This window comes from Chionomys nivalis, chromosome 12 (assembly GCF_950005125.1).
Source record: "Chionomys nivalis chromosome 12, mChiNiv1.1, whole genome shotgun sequence".
Taxonomy (NCBI): Eukaryota; Metazoa; Chordata; class Mammalia; order Rodentia; family Cricetidae; genus Chionomys; species Chionomys nivalis.
This window is the reverse complement of record NC_080097.1, coordinates 24,123,997-24,144,813: the sequence shown is the minus strand read 5'-3', so window position 1 is coordinate 24,144,813 and position 20,817 is coordinate 24,123,997.

Here is a 20,817-nt window from a genome sequence, read left to right as displayed (position 1 = left end):
AAAACCAGAGTCTCTGAACATGGCGGACAATGAGGGTTGCTGAGAAGCCAAGAACAAGGGCACTGGGTTTTGATCCTACTGTATGTACTGGCTTTGTGGGAGCCTAGGCTGTTTCGGTGCCCACCTTCCTAGACCTGGATGGAGGGGGGAGGACCTTGGACTTCCCACAGAGCAGGGAACCCTGACTGCTCTTAGGGCTGGAGAGGGAGGGGGAGGGGACCGGAGGAGGAGCAGGGAAATGGGGGGCGGAGGCGGGGAGGAGGCAGAAATTTTAATAATAATAAAAAAAACAGCTTTCCTATTAGAGTTGGTGGGGTCAATGAAAGAGACTGAAAAGATGATAAGTACTGTACAATTCTGTAATGTGTCAAAAAGGTTATATATATATATATCGTATAATATATACTATATGATAATTATATAGTATATAATATTATATACATATGTGATGGTATACATATGTGTATATAATGATAACTACATATATTTATTACACTTATGCAACTTCCCTTAAATTGATGTGTTAAGAGGAGATCTCACATGGCCAAAAGACTTGTGAGAGCTTCCAGTAGGCATGATGGAGCATGTAAAACTGATCACACAATGCAGCAGGATTACTGCACTCCTCTCCCACACACAGCCTGAAATAGCAAGCAAAAAAGGAAACCTAATGAAAGACGGAGGTGGCACAGGTGTTGATCAAACCATGCAAAGGTCAGATGTACTTTTATCTAGTTTGAAAACTATTTTCCATATAAAGAAACACTATTAAATATGTGAGTGCTACACCCCCTCTCTTTGTCTATCTATCTCTCTGTGGGTGTGTGCCTCTAACTGCCTCTGTCTGTTTTATGCATTGTGCAATAACAGAAGCCTGAGTTTCAACCTCAAGTTCTGTGCTGAGGGTAAAATTATAAGATTTTAATCTTGCAGAGAGCAAATACATAGTGAAGTATGAGCCAGTGTTCCACAGAATAAATTAATGTATGCTATCTTAGGTATTTTTTAAGGAAAGATGCACATTTCCTCCTTTTTACTCATTTTTGATGCCTGGTAAAATTGGTTGCTTATCCTTGTATTTTTTTCTGGAGGCACAAAATGCAGTTTGAGTACAAAATAAAATAAAAATAAAAGTAAAAGCAGATTAAAGTTAAAAGTAGTAGGTGTATTACTTATGATCCTGAAGTCCTAATAGAACTCTGTATTAATCCATGATTTAGTGATAAACAATTTAAACTTCTCTTATTGTAGACGCACTATTTTGAGACAAGAAGTATGTTGAGATAGTTATACTTTCGATGCAGCAGGGCATCTATTAGTGAAACTCCCCTCTTTTATATGACTTATCATGTCCACCTTTAACTCAACTAAATGCCCAGATCTAACTAAATCTCAAATAGATATTTCCTTTTTCTATTATCCAGGGTCAGAAACAGTGGTTTTGTTATGTAGACTCAAAGTTATATTCAAAGCATCCTCGACAACACCATATAAAAGCCAAGGAAAACATCTGTGGTGACACTTGCCTTTAACCCAAGCACTGGTTGGGGTGGGGGAAGCAGAGGAAAATGGATCTCTGTCAGTTAGAGGCCATCCTGCTCTATGTAGGGAGTTTCAGGACAACCTGGGAGACATAGTGAAACTCTGTTTTTTTTTTAAAAAAAAAAAAAACAACAAAAACAAAACAACAAAAAAAAAACCTCCTGTTAATTTCCTGTTAATTTTAACTCTGATCTGTTCTACTCTCTGTAAATTTCTTATTAAGGACAACATACTAAGTTTTAGTACCATAATGTTACATCTCTAAATTTACTTAGATGCTAAGCAGAGGAGGCTAACTTATCACCCGTCTTAATATCCAATAAAAGATTAAATGAAGAAAGAAAAAAAAATCTACATCAGAATTAATAGGGAAGGGACTTTTCTGTGTAAGTGAAAGTTCAGAAGTTGTCAGATTTACCACTGTGGTTTAGGAACTGTCCACATCACTGCAAAATGTCAGAAGAAATTAATCAGATTTTTCTAGCTGTAATGAAGGCATAAGAGACTTCATAACATATCATCATTATAATTGTATCAATATGATACTGTTCTGGCCACAAAACAAAGCATAAAGAACACAATGGAGGAGAAGGAAACAAAATACAGCTAGAAACTCTCACTGGGGGAAATGATGAGATGAAAAATAAAAAGGCACTAAGGAGGACTATGGAAAATCCAGTCTCTGAGTATGAATCTGATTGTGAGTTTGTGTACATATATAATGAATCTTATCCTCAGCTTTGCTAGTGGACTTGGTGGTTAATGAAAGAGATTGAAAAGAAGAAATAAGCACTGTACAATTCTCTACCGTGCCAGGCAGTTTATAATATTCCTGTTAAGTACTTGTCATCTTCTCGGTTGATTTGAGGAAAAATTTTAAATTATGTGAATATTCTTATTTATTTGCATGTCTACAAAAGTTTAATTCTTTCTTTAATTCTTTGTGTGTGCCATTTTGGGTCTTAAACCTTGAATCAGTGAAACTGGTTAGTATTTTGACTGTCTTGCAATACAAAAGTGACCTTTTAGAAGCAATATAACCTCAAACTGTCAGCATTGCCTTGTTTATATCAAATTGCTTTTTCAGTATCAAAATGTCTAATTACCAAAATCAACTTCTCGTTAAAAATGACTTTCTCAGTGTAAGGTCTTATTCACTCTGTATCCTATTATCTCTCACAGATCTTTCATGAACTTATTTATTTTTCCATTAACAGATTACTATCTATATATCTCATCCGTTTTGTCTATTTCCTTTCTGCTGTTTTATTACTTGTATTTAACTGTACTCAGCCACAGTAATCTTTTCAGGTCATTTCAAAGTCTCCTTTTGTTGGCCCAGGATGATGTGATTCCTTTAATTCTAATATCATTGAAAGTTTGTTTTTGCTGGTTTTCACTGATAAAAAAAAGAATTTGAAGCAAAAATAATCTTGACACACAATGTGGGTTACAGATTTATGAATGATAGTTGAAGTAAAATTATATAAATCCAACTGAATTAACCCAGAGAAATAATGGTAAACTCATTCTGACAGAGAAGCATAGCATTGAAATTTTAAAAGAAATATGCATATATTTTGTAATTTATAAACTATGAACACTTTTTTAATTTGAGTACTAAATATTTTCAAGTATAGTACTGGATCAACATTACCAATACCTATAATTTTACTCACTACCAATTTTTAATTCACATTGAATTTTGTCAGAGTTCTCTCTTATTTGAATAATTCCAGATGTTTATTTTGAAAAACAATGAAGAAAAAATATTTTTACTAGGTCAAAGTATTCTGAACTTTTTCCCCTTTTGGTAAGCACTTATATTGGGCATATTAGAAGAGATTGTTTTTCCTAGAACGTCTATAAAGTCCCATGGAGAAGAAAAACAATGTTAAGGCTTTTAAAGCAGGGCAGACCCTTTGATAAGTGGCTCCTTTGATAAGCATGTAGACTAAAATATAATTATTCTTTTCTAGAATGTAATTATTTGAGTGGTTCCAAATGCTGATGAATTAATAATCTATATTTAACTGGATCATGTCCAAAAACACAAACTGAAGTCCTGGTTAACTCACCTGCTGTTTCTGATGACAGAATCAGAAAAAAATTTAAGATGATTTTCAGATAGAAATGGTAATACTGACCCTCATCTTCTAGTACAAATATCATTTTCTCCTTTCTGAGAATTTGAGGTGTATGCTTTTGATAAAAGTCTTCATGTAAAGATAACGTAAATTAATTTTTGTCACAAAGATCCTCAGTTGCTTTCTATTAAATAAATACATTTAATAATATCTTTTGGATATGAAAGCAACCAATTGAAAGGTGAAGTGAATGACTTTACTTTTATAGATCCAGATTAAAAAAAAATCAATGCAGTGGCTTGACTACATTCCAATCTTTCATCCTCAAACCAATGGGATCTTTTACTGTGTATGGAACTGTCAGTTATCAAATACCATAAGTGAAGTTCCTTCCCTGCCTGGCAATTTACATCTGTGAAGTTGAATGCAACATCTTTTTCTAAGCTTTCTGTTAAATCTGCCTGCAAGTACCTTGCAGGAATTATCGTAATTTAGAATGTTCTACCTTCATCATATTTATAGTAATGAATGCTTTAATTGGCTCCCCTACAGCAGAACTCTCTTCCCTTTGAATTGGAGTAAGAGTAAAATGGAGACATTAAACTCTATTAATAGTTTAACATGTAATAAATGGTTCAACCAGAAATAGCTGACTTAGAGACAGATATATTTTAATTTTTCAAATTCATATGTAAGGCCTGAACCCAAGTACAGACCTGGGAAGCTGGGTGAATGAGTGAAATACTCCAAGGGCTAAAACTATTTTTGGGATATGTATTCTTTAACAAAGTTTCTCATTAGTCTTTGTACACATGAATTTTTCAAACATTGCCTCCAATTGTCTTTTTTCACAAATATTTTTAAAATAATAAGATAATATTTAATATCTTAAGCATATTTTCCTAGAAAGTGATTTTATGTCAATAATGTAGTAAAGAGTTCTGAATATAACAGAGAAACAAAAGTCATAGCAATCAAATCCATAATAAAATGCTTAAATAATTGAGGGGAAGGCAACACAGTTAATAAAATATTTGTATAGAAATCATTAAAAAGGCTTTAATATCAGCATTACAGATTCAAAAGTTTTTGGTTTTGTTTTTCTTTTTAGTCCATTTCCTACATTCACACAATTACATTCACACCACTGTAAGGTATCACTCCAACTGTTATCCTGGGAAATATTTGCAGCATCATTGTGTGAAAGGCACTCCTGTCTCTACTTCAGATGAAAGGTCAGTGGTTAGAATGAGAAGGCAAATGACCTAGGACTACATCAATCAAACCTTTTCTTTTGGAGAGTTTTCATTTCAAAATTAAAGAAATACAACCTTGAGAGAGCGGAAAGAAGGGTAGAAACAAGTGTACCTATTTACTATCCTGAGAAATCTGTGCCTGCTGGTCCAGGTGATTCCTTTTTTCTGGAAACAAAGTTGATTTTATACTTCCAGATGTAGATTTGTTATACTTCTGTATACTCCTTCAATTTTTTTTCCTTTCCTTATAATACTAACCAGATCCTAGGTTTTTTGTTTGTTTGTTAGTTCATTTTACTGCTGTGTGTTCTGATTCACCAGATATTCACGGGGGCCAGTTGAGCATTATAAGACACTATACACGGTCATTAGAAACTCATCACTCAGAGTTGGTCATAAGCTTCCTGACTTCCATAGATCTCTTTAGTATTTAAAAAAGTTATTTCAGATCACCCTAACTACACTTTTTTTGGTGCACAATTTTTCATCTAATAGTTCTTTTTCTTTCCTTTTATCAATTCCATGTGTCTTTTACATCGTGTCTCTTAAACACATTCATTTCCTGTTGCTTTGCAAATCTGCCCTCCCTCCTCTGCCCCTGAAATAAAACTCACAAAATTTAAGATTTTAAAAAAAAGAGAAACATTAAAAATTTCATCATGGAAGCTATAGTATGACATGGTGAGTCTTGCTGTGAATATTTTTTGTCCGTATATCTTTACTTGCAAGCTTCATTGCAGAGTTGTTGGTCTGGTTCGATGTCTCTGATTTTGACCACACTACTGAGCAGCTGCTTGAGCAGGAGAAGGGAACTGACCTACAGACCCAAAGCTGCAGGTTCTCCACAACCCAGAACAGCAGGAGATTATCCAAGAAGAATCCTAGTGAGAACTCATCTAATATTTTGATTTTTATAATTTGTCTATTAATGTGTTTTATAAACTTGTTTTAATCTCTTAATAATCATTAGAACTTAGCATTTTAAGAATGTCCAACCTAGTTATCAGTCAAATAACATTCAAATATGAATGTATAAAGAGAGATGTCTGAATAATGAGATACATTTCATCAACTTATATTCTATAAGTAAATAGTAAATGAGAGAAATGAGAAATGTCTCATTGTAAAATGCACATAATCCATATTCTCATATTGTTTTTTAAAGATGAATTTAGTTATATATTTTATGTATATGGGTACTTTGCATGTATGTCTGAACACCACAAGAGAGCATTAGTTCCAGTTGCAAGCCACCATGTATGTGCTGAATATTGAATTTAGCGCCCCTGGATGAGCAGCCACTGCTTTTAACAGCTGAGCCATTTCTCCAGCCTCAGTAGTCTCTTTTGTCAATTTGTCTTCTGATTCTGCTCCAAAATACCTATTACTTGAGCTTTTTATTTATTTATTTTTATTTTTATTTTGGTTTTTCAAGACAGGGTTTCTCTGTGGTTTTGGAACCTGTCCTGGAACTAGCTCTTGTAGACCAGGCTGGTCTCGAACTCACAGAGATCTGCCTGCCTCTGCCTCCCGAGTGCTGGGATTAAAGGCGTGCGCCACCACCGCCCGGCTTGAGCTTTTTATTAAACTTATAATTCTTTTATCAGTTTCTTTGTATAGTTCTTTGTTGTTTGTTTTTGGTTTGGTTTTCTCAATGTAACACAAGCTAGAGTCACCAGTGAGCCCTCCCTTAGGCATGATGAAATGCTGAAAGACCCAATTGTGGCCAGATCTTGTGTATATAACCACAAGACCAGTGAGGACAGTACTGCAATAGCTGTATCATGGCTAAGAGATAGTTGCAGAACAAAACTCTCCAATCTCTGATTATGATAATGTTTTTATTATTATTATTATTTTTATTCTTTTTTAATTAAAATTTCCACCTGTCCCCGTTTCCCATTTCCCTCCCCCCAAATGTCGCCCCTCCCCCCACTCCCCTTTCCCTATCCCCACTCCTCTTCTCCTCCCCCCATTCCATTCCCCCTCCCTCTCGATACTGAAGAGCAGTACAAATTCCCTGCCCTGCGGGAAGACCAAGGTCCTCCCACTTCTATCTAGGTCCAGGAAGGTGATCGTCCAAACAGGCTAAGCTCCCACATAGCCAGTTCATGTATTAGGATGGGCAACTGAGGAGAGGGAACCTGAAATGATCCTATCCTATACTGATGAATATCTTACATATCACCTTAGAACCTTCATCCGGCGATGGATCGAGACAGAGACAGAGACTCAATTTGGAGCAACGGTCTGAGCTCTTAAGGTCCAAATGAGGAGCAGAAGGAGGGAGAACATGAGCAAGGAAGTCAGGACAACGAGGGGTGCACCCACCCACTGTGACATTGGAACTGATTTATTGGGAGCCCACCAAGGCCAGCTGGACTGGGACTGAATAAGCATAGGTCGAAACTGGACTCTCTGAACATGGCAGACAATGAAGGCTGATGAGAAGCCAAGGACAATGGCACTAGGTTTCGATCCTAATATATGATAATGTTTTTTGACACTTTCTTCCATATGATCCAACCAAGGCTTGGAGAAATAATATAGATGTATTATTTTTGGAAAATACATCAAGTTACTTGTTCTCCTTATTTAGATCAGTAATAAGACTCTGCACAAAACACCACCTACTACAAAATTTTTTGAAGATGTCTGAGAGCAGTTCTAATTTGAGGTTACAAACACAAATGTTTAAAAGGTAATTTGACACATGATGTCCACTTAAAAAAGAACCCTGTTCTCCCTTAGGTCCTATGAGCTCCACTTGACCAGATTTGCTTGTCCATGAATAAGATCCCTCCTATAAAATGGGCCTCACATCATATCAAAATGTAGATTATTTTCCACATAACGCTCATGCCACGAGTCCCACCAGAAGCATACCCACCAAAGAGGTCATTATTGTAGCTCAAGGTTAAGAAAATGGAGGACTTTCTCTTAGTAACTTACATAGCACCTTCCCCAAGATCAGTGTTGTCTGGAAGAAAGAAACCTTCAAACTCAGATCCAGTCTGGTTTCTCAATGTGAGTCTCATCTAGAAGAGTTATGGAGTCTGACTAGTTCTTATGGGAGGACAAGGGTACTATCAATAATCTCTATGTTTTGGGTTTTTTTAAATACTTTAACATTTTCATTTATTTAGAGATAATATGCTTGTGTTCTGCCCAAATACATTGTGTGTGTGCGCGCGCAGGTGTGTGTAGCTTGTCTGCAAATGTGAGTGGTGGCAGGTAATTGGCACAGAACATCCACATGGTTCCTGGTTTTCTGTGTTCAAAGGGTCCTCTAGTTTTCAGGTTTACATTTTATTCTGATCCTCTGTACTAGATATTGATTTGCAGCTTATAGCACTCTAGACTTTTCACACAAAATTTAGCTCCCATTTATGCTAGTGCCTCCTTATAGTGTATTTCTATAGTTTAACTCTGATTTGCAATTTAATCTGTTTAATAAGAGGTACTCTTAAAGTTCTAAATGGTTGAGTTGTTCTGTGTAGTTTGGCTTTTGTGGTTAACTTCCACATTTAGTGTAATGTGTTCAGGTGTAGCTACAATTTTTGAACTTGGAGTATAACACTATGTCAATGTTTTACATTTGATTTTGGCTAAGGAACAATGGCACAAACAACACGTGAACTTTTTGGCTGTGCACTATTGAATTCCCTCCATATTCCAAGAGAATGCTCCACGTACATCTGTGGTTGGCGTGGTAACATCTGATGATAGATGCAGGAGGGAAAAACTCACTTCTAAATGCGGAACCCAACTGTTCTAAGGGAAGCCTGCTGTGGGGCTTACTTAAGCCTTTGATCTAATCTTTGCCTACTACTCCAGAGTCTCTGTGCACTTTCATCTCCGGCCTGTGAGGAATTGAGAATGTCTTTCACTCTAAAAGTAGATATGAGATATTTTCAAAAGCTATTCTGATTTATAGATTTTACTGTTCATTAAAGATTTTTCCTTCTGTAGCTATTAAAGGAAATCAACAACCCAGCACTTAACTGTCAGTCTGAATTGTGTAGGTAGGTGCACTACCTGGACTGTTAACTAAACAAGTCACCTGAAAATATTCATCACCACATAAAAAAATTGCTACACGCACACACACAAGCACACAGACACACACGCACAGATGCACAAATACATACACAAGCATACAAACACACACACACTTACATACACAAGAAATGTCAAATTTTTACATGAAACCTAATAAATAAGATCAAACTTATAATTTTATGGGAAAGGCAACAACTTCCCTTGTTTCTGATTGTCTCTATGTTGATATCTCATTCCAATACTGTACGACAGTAATTTTTTGTCTTATTCCAATTCTCAAAAATTATTATTTCAAAGTAATAGTTGAAATATTTTTTCTACTGATAACATGGATTTTTGTCCACTATATAATTATTCAACTTAATTGATACCTTTATTTAAGTTAAAAGATATATAAAAACAGGATCAGTTCTGTATCTCTTTTAACTTTGTTATTATTTAATTTTTGTGTCTATGAAATAACATCTCCCTATGCTACCCATCTCCTCCACCCTTGCGAGAGTAAAGAAAAGAGCATTTAGGAGAAAAACGAAAAAAAAATGCGGGGAGGTGAAGAAAAAAAAATCTCATCATGAAAGCTGCAGTAACCTGCTTTATCAGTCTATTTTTTTCATGCAGAAATGAAAAAAATCACAAAGAATCATTTGTCCAGTTCAAGGCCGCTGGCGCCTATCACACCATGAACGCTGGGCACTCACTGGGATGCCCCTGGACACCCTCCTGCCATCCTGTGTAGTGCAGATCCTGCACCCCCGGCCCTATCCCCCACTCCTGTACTCCAGCATATCACAGATAGAGTGGATGCTGGGGGTGGATCAACATTACACTGGTTTCAGGCCTGGATAGTTGCAGTGTTGGTCAGCCTTCCAGCTCTCTTCTGTCTTCACTACTAAGGTGAGCTTTCCAGCATTGCACTGGCTAGTTCACCCCTTGTAACAATGAGCAAGAGGCATGGCCAGGTCTCATGCTTCCACTTCTTCAGGATTTGTCCTCCCGCACCTATACCTTCAGGACCAGCTCTATTGTGCTCTCTAGTCAATGTGTATGGGACACTCTCTGGAGTGCTGCAGCTGGTGAGTGGCAGGGAGAGCTCTCCTGCTCCTGTAACCTAAGAACCAGCTTTTCCACCTGCTTAGGACTTTGATGGGCTGGGTGGAGGGATCTCTCCCCTGCCCATGCAGATAGATGAGTAATAGGGACAACTCTTCCATGTTCATAATTTTGGGACTGGCTCCCCCACATATCTGCCAATAGGATCATCTCTACTGTGCTGCCGAAGTAAGTGCTGCAGCTCTTAAAGGGGAGGGTTAGTTTGATAGTCTATTGCAGGCAGTAAGAGATGAGGGGTAAGGAGGGGCATCTTTCTTGCCCACATATTACCACCTGACAGATGAATAGTGGGCACAGCTCTTCCATGCTCACAACTTCAGGGCTGGCTCACCCACACCACCACCAACAGGGTTAGTTTTATTGTGCTGCCCCGGTAGAGTGCAGGGTCTAATCTGACAACTGTTGCAACTGGAAAAAGGATCAGCTCCCTCACCAGATGGAGGTGGTGTAATGTGGGATTCCTCTCTGTATGCTGTGTGTACCATTGGTGAATAAAGAAACTGCCTTGACCTGTTGATAGGGCAGAACTTAGGTGAGGAAAGCTAAACTGAATGCTGGGAAAAAGGAGGCAGAGTAAGAGAAAAGTCAAGTAGACCCTCTTGAGCCAGACAGAACTTTACCTGGTAAGCCACAGCTAAGTGGCAATACACAGATTGATGGAGATGGGTTATATTAAGATGTAAGAGTTAGACAATAAGAAGCTTGAGATAATTGACCAATCTGTGTTTTAAATAATATAGTTTCTGTGTGATTATTTCTGGAGTCTGGGTGGCTGGGAAACAAACAAGTGGCCTTCCTCCAACAGAGGTATTGGAAAGGGGGAAGGGCATCTTAACCACATCCCTACTACCATACCACAGATAAAGGAGGGGGTACCAGCTATGCCCTTCCATGCTCTCAGAGCTGGCTTGTTAGCCCCTGTTCACAGGATCAACTCTACTATGCTTCCCAGGTGAGCAGGAAGGCCCGTTCTCCCAAGTGCTACAGCTCATGAAGGTTTGGATCAGGTCCCTCACCTGCTGCAGGGGTTGAGGTCGAGAGGAGGATGGCATCTTTCCCTCACCCACTCAACTACCACATGACAAACACAAGTGGCACAACATCTTTCATTCTCATACCCTCAGGGCCAGCTCACTCTGCCCCTGTAAACAGGGTCAGGTCTATTGTAATGCTAAGGTGTAGTGTAGGGCCCTCTCTCCAGAGTGGTCAGCCAGTGAGAGGCATGGCCAATTCCATACAGCCTTATTCTCCCATGACTCTGATTGGGTCAGGAACTCATGGTCCTTGGCAGCAGCCCAGACCCAGACATCTCGCCTTGGGTGGCAGTAGGGCACCTGTATCATCCCGTTCCTCACCTCCCTCGCCTCTTCAGATATGCCTCTCTTCCATGCATATGAGTTATTCTGCATCTCTCTTTCTTCTATATTGCTATCCTGAACTCACTCCTTCTTGAGTCCTGCCAGCCACATGGCATGATGAGGTGTTGTTGATGTGTCTCGGCCACGCTCTAGAGTTACCAGGCAGCTCATGTTTGGGTTTTGTCCCTGCCAGCTACATGGCGTGGGGTAGTGGCAGCTGTTGTTTTTGCCGTGTGGTCGCCTGGAGCTAGAATATCTGGGAGGCTGCCGGTTGGTTCCTGCCCTGCCAACCACATGGCGTGGCAGGGAGAAATTACTGTATTCTGGTCTGGAAGGGTCCTGGTTGAGACCTGCTTACACCAGCCATAGAGCATGGCAGGGAGCTTTTGCTGCTGCTGTTTGATGGTCCAGAGCTAGACAGTACTGCATCTTTTTAATTTTTTTAAACTATTTTGTGTTTTTTTTTCTGGGAATTTATTACCTGAGTACTGTATTTCAGTCTAATACCTCCCTGCTCATATGTCTCCTCACTCCTTTTCAAATTCATATATTTCATACATTCATATGTATGCATGTATATATGTATTATGTAGTTATGTATGTATGTATGTATGTATGTATGTATGCACGCATGCATGCAGGTATTATGTTTAGTGCTGACCACTTGGTACTCAATAATCTATCAGGGAACTTTTTCCTAAAGAAGTCATATCCTACCTCTTTCAGTGGCCATTAATTTTCATTTGGGACAGGACCTTGTAAGATATCCCCCATCTACATTGTATCACAAATGATGTTGGCATTCTGAAGGTCTTGTTTATGTGACTAAATTTTGAGATTTTATGAGAGTAGCTTCTGTGTCATACAGAAATGATAATCTCACAGCAAACATTATGGTCTTCTGGCTCTTATGCTTCCATTTCCATGATATATCCTGAGCCTCTGGTGTACAGGTTGATTTGTTGATGTATTAATTGGTATAGGGCACATCAGAGTCAATTTTTCCTCTGTATTTTGGCCAGTTGCAGATTTCTATAGAAGTCTCCAACTACTGCAGTGTTGACAGAGGTTTCTGTATTCCTGGTCCTGCAGCTGCTTAGTTCCAAAGAAACATACAGAGACTTACACTAATTACAAACTAGTTAGTCTAGTAGCACAAAGTTTTCTTATTAACTAATTCTTACATCTTAAATTAAATCTAAATTCTTGTCTATGTAAGCCACGTGGCTTGCTACCTTATATGAGTGAGGCGTTCTCATCTTGCTTGTTTTGTATCTGGCTTTCTCTCTGATGACTGCAGACTGAGTTTTGCTCTTCCCAGAATTCTGTTCTGTTGACCTGCCTCTATTTCTTGCCTGGTCCCCTGCCTCTACTTTCTGCCTGGTTGCCCTGCCTATACTTCCTACCTGGCTACTGGCCGATCAATGTTTTATTAAAATACAAGTGATAAATCTTTACAAAGTACAAGACCATTGTTCCACAGCACTGCAGAAAGATACTTATTTGATTTAGGCTAAGAGTTTTGTATGTAGAATAAGGCTATGTTATTTGCAAATTGACATTATACTGGTTTAGGAAAATAACAAAGTAGATTCTCTTCCAGAACTATGACCTAACAGGTCACTGATAGTTAGCTGTGTTTACAATATTATTCATGAGTTTTTTCTTATTGAACAGGTCTTATGCAGAATCAAATGTCTCTTCATTGCCCTAAAAATATAACTGCCACCAATTCCTGATACTGTCTCATCATGATTTGACTTCCAGCTTTTACAGTTGGGCAGACTATTTTTTGTTTATTTGGTTTTTTGAGACAGAGTTTCTCTGTTGCTTTGGAGTTTGTCCTAGAAACTGCTCTTGTAGACCATGCTGGTCTTGAACGCACAGAGATCCACCTGCCTCTGCCTCCCAAGGTCTGGGATTAAAGGTATATGCCACCACCTCCTGGATGGGTAGACTATTGATTGCTTTTCTCCCTTAGAAGTTTACATAGCATCTTTGGATACATTGAGAGCTAGTAGCCAGGGAGGAATCTTCTTGATCAGTTTTAGCTTGATCCCTTTCACTTGTGTCTTCCAAAGCATATGGTATCTTTAGCAATAACATCTTTCCTTCAAGGTCATTGGAGGGTGGGGTGTCAACTAAGAGAAACTGCAATAGAATATATTATTTGGGAAGATTTTTGACTTGAAAGAAGAATTTTCATTGCTTCCGTTGAATTTTTTTGTTTCAAAGTTCACGGCTTGTGAGCAAATTACTCATATGCATATGCAATATATTTAAATATTATACAAGAAGATAATAAACAATTTCATTCCTTTTTCAAAAAATAAAGTCTTCTGGATAGGAGGCAGTGAAGTTTACAGAGTTCTCTCTTGATGTTCTTAAAGCGCAGAATTATATGCTTACCACTCAGTGAACCAAGAATGGAATTCTAGCACTGGGTAGGTAGAGGCAGGGAAATCAAGAGGTGGTTGTTATCTCCTGTTATTTTAATAGGTTCAAGTTGGTCTTTGTGTCCATAAACCTTGTTGAAAAAAAATTGAAATAGTAAATAAAAATAAATAAATATTAAACAAATTATAGTGCTTTTCCTACTGTAAAACTTTTGGCTTATTTTAAAAATTATCTCATGGAAGCATATATAATATTTTATTAGGTTTACAGTAAACATTTTTTCTTAGGAATTTTTTAAATTATTATTTTATGTCCTGATGGCTGTTTATTCTCCCATCGCTCCTCTCAGCCCATGCCACTTTGCCTTTTCTTTATCCAACCTCCCAGACACTCCTCCTCCTTTCTGTTGAGAAAGGACAGGTCTCCCATGGATATCAACAAAACATGGCATATCAATTTGCCATAAGACTAAGCACCTCTCCATGTAGTAAAGCTGGGCAAGGTGACTCAGTATGAGAAGCAGGGTCCCAAAGGTCAGTAAAGGAGTCAGAAACAGCTCCTGCTCCCACTGTCAGGAGTTGAACAAGAGGACTAAGCTACACAACTTGTAACATATATGCAGAGTGCCTAGGTTAGTCCCGTGTAGGCTCCCTGGTTGTCTGCTCAGTCTCTGTGAACTCCAGGGTAGTTGATTCTGTAGGTTTTCTTGTGATGTCCTTGAACCCTCCGGCTCCTCCAGTCTTTTCTCCCCATTTCTGCAAGATTCCCCAATCTCTGCTAAAGGTATGGCAATGGGACTGCATCTGTTTCCATCAGTTTCTGGATAACGCCTCTCTTATGACAGTTGGACTAGGTACCAATCTGTGAGTATAGCAGAATGTCCTGAGGTACAATGACATTTTTTTCTCCAGTTATGTTTTGCTGTATCGTAGGTCTCTGGTTCATCCAGTCTGTGGGTCCTGTCTTGGTCTAAAAAGAAGACTCAGTCATTAAATTGTAGGCTCACAACTGAAGTACAGAAAATAATACAGCATAGACATGAAAAAGAAGGATAAATGTCTTATTCATATTTAGATTCTAAATAAATTTACACATTGGATTTATTCATAAATTTCCTAATAACTCACTGCTTAAGACTGTCTATCTCATCTGACATCATTTGAACATGAGCTTTTTCTATTAGCCTTCTCAGGAAAAATTAGAGTCGTCTGTATTGTCCCCACTTTGCATTTAGCTTTTCCTGAGCTAAAATTTTAGATACAAACAAATAATTCCATAATTTCCCTTGGAAACATTTTTATTATGGTGTTTTGTTTATACTAAATCTGCATGGTTAAACTTGGTACAGAGATTCTGCATCACATATAAAACATGAAATAAAATAAGAATTCATAAAATTTCAAACTTATTCAAAGCATCATCCTCCATTTCTGGAGATCTGTATTATTTTTTACTCACTTGCTGTTTGGGAGATATGCATTAAATAATGATTTCTAAGCTCTTAGAACATTAGTGCCGTTTTCAAACTTTGGAAAAGCTAGTAAGCATTTCTGGCAAAATCATCTATCTATTCTTTTCTATCTGTATTGTGTTTTTTTATTTCCTGTTATGAAAATTAAAACATAAAAAGCTGAACTCAGGGTAAGAAAAGGATGATGCATAGAATGCACTATTAAAAGAACTAATACTTATTCCTCTTGCCAAATAGAAGAATTTGCCAATAGAAAAGACTTTTCCAGTTACATTATGGATATCAGCCAACTTTGGAGGGAGGTAGACAGAATGTCAGTATAATTTTACCAGAAGCCAAAAGGATAAACCTGAGGTCAATAAAGAAAGAATTCCTTACCACCCTAGAGAACCTAAGAAAGGCCCAAGACAGTAAGTAGGGCAGAAGTTGGCAATAAGAAAGATTAACTTGACTACGACAACCTTTGAGGTTGAGAGGTCTGCAGACTAACACAACATAATGACAGTGGAGCTCTCAGGCTCTATTTTGGAAATTCCACTGCTTATTATTTTGAAGAGAGGTACATTAAACATGAAACTCCTTAAATTAAAGTCTAAATAACAGACTTAAAAAAAAAAGTCTCATTGAGAAAGCTAAAGAATTGCAGAGTGAATCTGCTTTCCCAACTATAAACACAGCAAATTCATTGCATTCCTTTCAACTTCAGAAACAGAAGTGTCCGCTAGTAGTCAATGCCAGTGCTTCCTTTGTCTTGAGTTCATCTCTACTTTTTTTAATACTATCTCACTGGATTTTTAAAAAATATACAATATATATAATTTTACAATATGCAATAATTAACTAAGATTAGCAAACATTTATTTATTCATTTGTGGTTTTATCCATTAATCCATTAATGATTTTTATGCATAAGGGATTTTTCTACTGTTTTTATAGTGATTTTGAAAAACAAAATGGTTTATTTTAACTGATGTTTGCTCTACTACTTCAAGATTTTTCAGTGTCCATAATCAATTCTTCTTCCTTCCCTTTATACCTACTTTTTCAAGTCTCTGATGACAACTATTCTATTCTCTTTTTCAACAAGACTGATTTATTTGTTTGCACAAATGAGTGAGAACATGTGGTATTTGTTTTTTTGTGTCTGGCTTATTTAACTTGACAAAATGGGCCTCGGTTTTATTTATGGTGCTCCAAATGATAAGGTTTATTTATTTCGTATTTCTGAATTGTTTTCTAATGTGCAAGTGTATCACATTTTAAATCCATTTGTTAACTGAAGGACATCTGGTTTGTTTTAACATTTTAGCTATTATGAAAAATGGCCTAACAAACATATTAAAGTGATTTCACATTTTTTTATAGAAAGTAGTGGAATTCCTTAATCATGTGGGAGTTCTACTTTTAGTGTCTTGTTTATGAGGAACTTTCACAGTTTTTATGATTCTTCAATATTGTTGTTCACCTATGCTAAGTTTTCCCTTTCTCCTCAATCTTTGCCAGGTTTTAGTTTTATTCCTATGCATGAGATTCTTACTAACTTGGGAAATATGACAATTTTGAGTGAATTATTCTAAGGTCTGAAGAGGCTGAACTTATTTCAGGTATTTATTGGGTATGGGTATACTTACTTAGAGGAAATGATTAGTGCTTTCACCCATTTTTATATGCCTGTTTTCAGGCTTTTCTAGTTCTTTACATATTTTGGAATAGACATCTTGCTCATAAAGAGTTTGAAAATGTTTTCTTCCATTCCATGAGTTATCTTTTGATTTTGTTGACTATTTTCTTAGTGGTGAAAAAACATATTTTGTGATATAATCCTTTTTGTATATTTTACTTTTATTGTCTCTCTTAGGGGTCTTATCTAAATATCTTGTTTGCACATGGTCATGTCTTGAAATGTTTCCTCTTGTTCATAGTATTGGTTTTAATATTTATGTCTTCGGTCTATTTTGTGTTAAATTTTTATAACCTATGAGAGATAAGACCTTGTTTCTTTACCACGCATATATAGTTCTAGTTTTATTTAGATTTAGTAAATATACCTTGTCTTCAAAATAGTTCTCATTTCTGTATTCTGTTTATCTTTACCCTCTTTTATAGTAAATCTTCATGTATATGATCCTTCTGTTTTAATTTCTTTGCCTGTTAAACTCACCTCACAATTCTGGTCATTACAGTCTCATCTAGTGCCTGATATGATAGAAATAAATCATTCTGAGTGAAGTAACTTAAATCTAGAAAGACAAATATGGTATGTACTCACTCATAAGTGGATATTAGAAGTAACATATAGAATAACCAACCTAAAATCTATAGCCCCAGAGTCAAACAAGGGGAGCCAAAGAGTTATACACATATTTCCCTGGTAAGGGGAAATGGAAGAGATCTCCTGGGCAACTGGTGGTGGGGGTTGGAGTGAGGGGGATGGGATGATGGGAACTTGAAGGAGCAGTTTTGGCTGGCTGGGTGCACGAGGCCTATTGGAGGCAGCATGGAGGGGGAAAATAAAGAAAGAGACCTCTTGATGGGGGTGTCATTTCCGCGTTAGGGAGAAACCTAGTGCCTGGGAAATACTTAGAAATCAAAAAGGATGATCTCAGCTACAACTCCTAGCAATAACAGAGAGGGTGCCTGAAATGTCTATCTACTGTAATCAGATTGGCGACTAACCCGAACTGTCACCAGAGAGCCTTTATCCAAGTACCAGATGAAAGCTGATGCAGACATCCACAGCCAATCACTAAACTGGACTCTTAGAGTCCAGCTGAAGAAAGGAAGGAAGGATTCTAAGAGACACCGGTTAATGACATGACGGTGAAACGGACAGAAGCAGCTGACCTGAGCTCTTGTGAGCTCATGGACTCTGGACCAAAAGTTAGGGAGCCTGCATGGGACTGTCCTAGGACCTCTGCATCTGGGTGACAGTTGTGTAGCTTGACGTATTTGTAAGGGTCCTATCAGTGTCAGGACCTGTCCCTGGCTCTTCGCTGGCTTTTTGGAACCTATTCCCCATTCTATATTAACTCACCTAGCCTTGAAGCAGAGGGAAGAACTCCGTTGGTCGTGCCTCACCTCGATGCACTAGGTTTTGGTGAAACACGTGGAACCCTGCCCCTTCATGAATGGAGATGGAGGAGGATTGCATGAGGAGGGGATAGATAAGAGTTTGGGCCAGGGTGAGGGGAGAGAGGAGAAGGGAGGGAAAACTGGTTGGTATGCAATATAAATGAAAAAAAAATATGTTAATGAAATAGAATATAATAAAACTTAAAAATAAATAAATTAATTTTTAAAAGGTCGTAAATGAAGCAATTCATGTGAAATAAAACAGGCAGGAATCATATTGGGGAGTCTTGAGGTGTGATAGGGAAGCAGGAATAATGTAATTATAATCTCAAAAACCGAAAAAAAAATAACATTTTTTTTCATTAAATCCCATGAATATTTTCGGTCTGCATTACCCTAGTTAAGCTGCTTTGTATTGGCTCTTTACTTTCCCATACCCCTGAGGACCATTACTCTACAGACAGGACTCCAACGAACTTCTCATCTTCATGAAAGGATGCGAGTTATTCAGTTCATCCATGAGTGACACAGAGGAGTCTGAAGAACTGAGATGTCTGAGACAATGCTGGAAATAGAAAATAAAGCACAGCAAAACAGGACAAGAATTACACAGAATTTTAGGAATGCTTCTTTAACTGTGATATTCTCTTTTTTTTATTGACATGTTCAGCCAATTAATTCAACGAACAGCATACTTTTATCTCCATTGGGCCTTAGGAACCACTTGGAGGGTTTAAAGAAAAGTTGCGTTCTTATATAATATGTAAATTTATAGGGTTACGCTCACAGTTGTAGAACGTGTCACCATATGATCGGTTTAAGTGAACACTGATGATTTCTGTTTTATATTTTAGCATTTAACTTTGGTTGAAGCTAGCGCTGTGTTAAGAAAGGATAAGCAGTGATACTACCAAATATAAATATGTGTATGAATTTGTATACCACCAGTAATAATTAATGATAGAGAATAAGTATTTTAACAGTTATAGTTAAATTTTAAAGAGGACAATATTAAATGATACTGGGATACTATAAACTACTTATTACTTATGAAAGATTTTATTCAAAGTTGGGACTAAATATTTAGGACCCATATAATTGTTAAAACCTGAATATCACATTGTGGATATTGATTTGTTTTCTTTCTTTCTTTTCTTCTTAATCCAGGTATACATATAATTAAAAGAATAGTTATAAAAGGATATTCTAAAATGGCACTCATCTCCATCTCTACTTTCTATTGCTTTCTCCTTTTGAATTTACATAAATATGCCCAAGTTTGAAATTTAGAATGTACGTGGATAATTATATTGACCTTACATGGTGGCAGAAAAGAGGACGAAAAGAAAATCCTCTGTTATGCTATGCAAATCAGAAAAATATTTGCAATTTAATGGCAGATTAGCATTATTTATTTTGATATTTCCTGCATTTTATTATTTTTGATAGGTTTCCATCTGCCAGGGTTTGGTACCAAATTTTAAGTTATTTAACTGATATCATTAGCTGCTAAGCATTAACATTTAATTATCATATTAATAAACAGTTATTACTCTCTTTAAAACTGAGCCTTGCCTCTGACACATTAGAATGCACGCTCTGCTCTTAGGCAACTTAATTGTCCTTAAAGGAAATCATTACAATTTAAATGAAATCGGGAGCTCCTGGTTAGGGAAGGCTGTAGGGCATGCACAATACATACTAAACAAGGAACTGTAATTTCCCCAAATCCCTTTTTTTTCCCCAGTAATTTCACATCACAGCACTATATCTATTTGGTTTAGGGGAAAACAGTTTATTTTTTGACTCTCAATTTTACAAGGGCACCATTAAACCAAGGACACGCAAGTCTCTGAAATGTGTTAGCAAACGAACTTGAGTAAATCAAATTATTTCTTCTGTGGGCTGGTAAATTGTTGTCAGCATTTGCAACACAGTCAATGAAGCAATAAACTATAGCATGGTGGGCAGCCATCAAGCAACCCTTCTGCCTCTAGGATGCAGGACTGCAGGAGGCCAGCGTCTTTATAGAGACAGCTGTTGCCTCTCTCCATATGTGACTTTGTTTGTTCACTTCCCAGCACCGCACTTTACACGCTGCTGCAAAAATGGGGAACGGGGTCATTCTCCTGTGTCCTGTTTACCTCTCTCTCACAGTGAAGAGCTTGACTTTATGGTGGCCCTCGCCATAATCACGAAATGACTTGGTGATCTGAATTAATTCCTCCGCTGCTGAAATGCAAGGAGCTAAAATATCTCTGGACTCTTATTTTTGAAAGATAATTAGCCAGTGTTTTACACAACCTTAAACAGCTCCTCATTTTTAGGGATGACTCATCATGAAAACAGGGATTCTATTCATGTGAGTGTTTCACAATTTCAAATTAATTAGTTAGCAACTAAGTTTTAACCTTATGAGCGCTGAACTTTGTGGGACTTCTATGAAGACTGACGAGAAGATG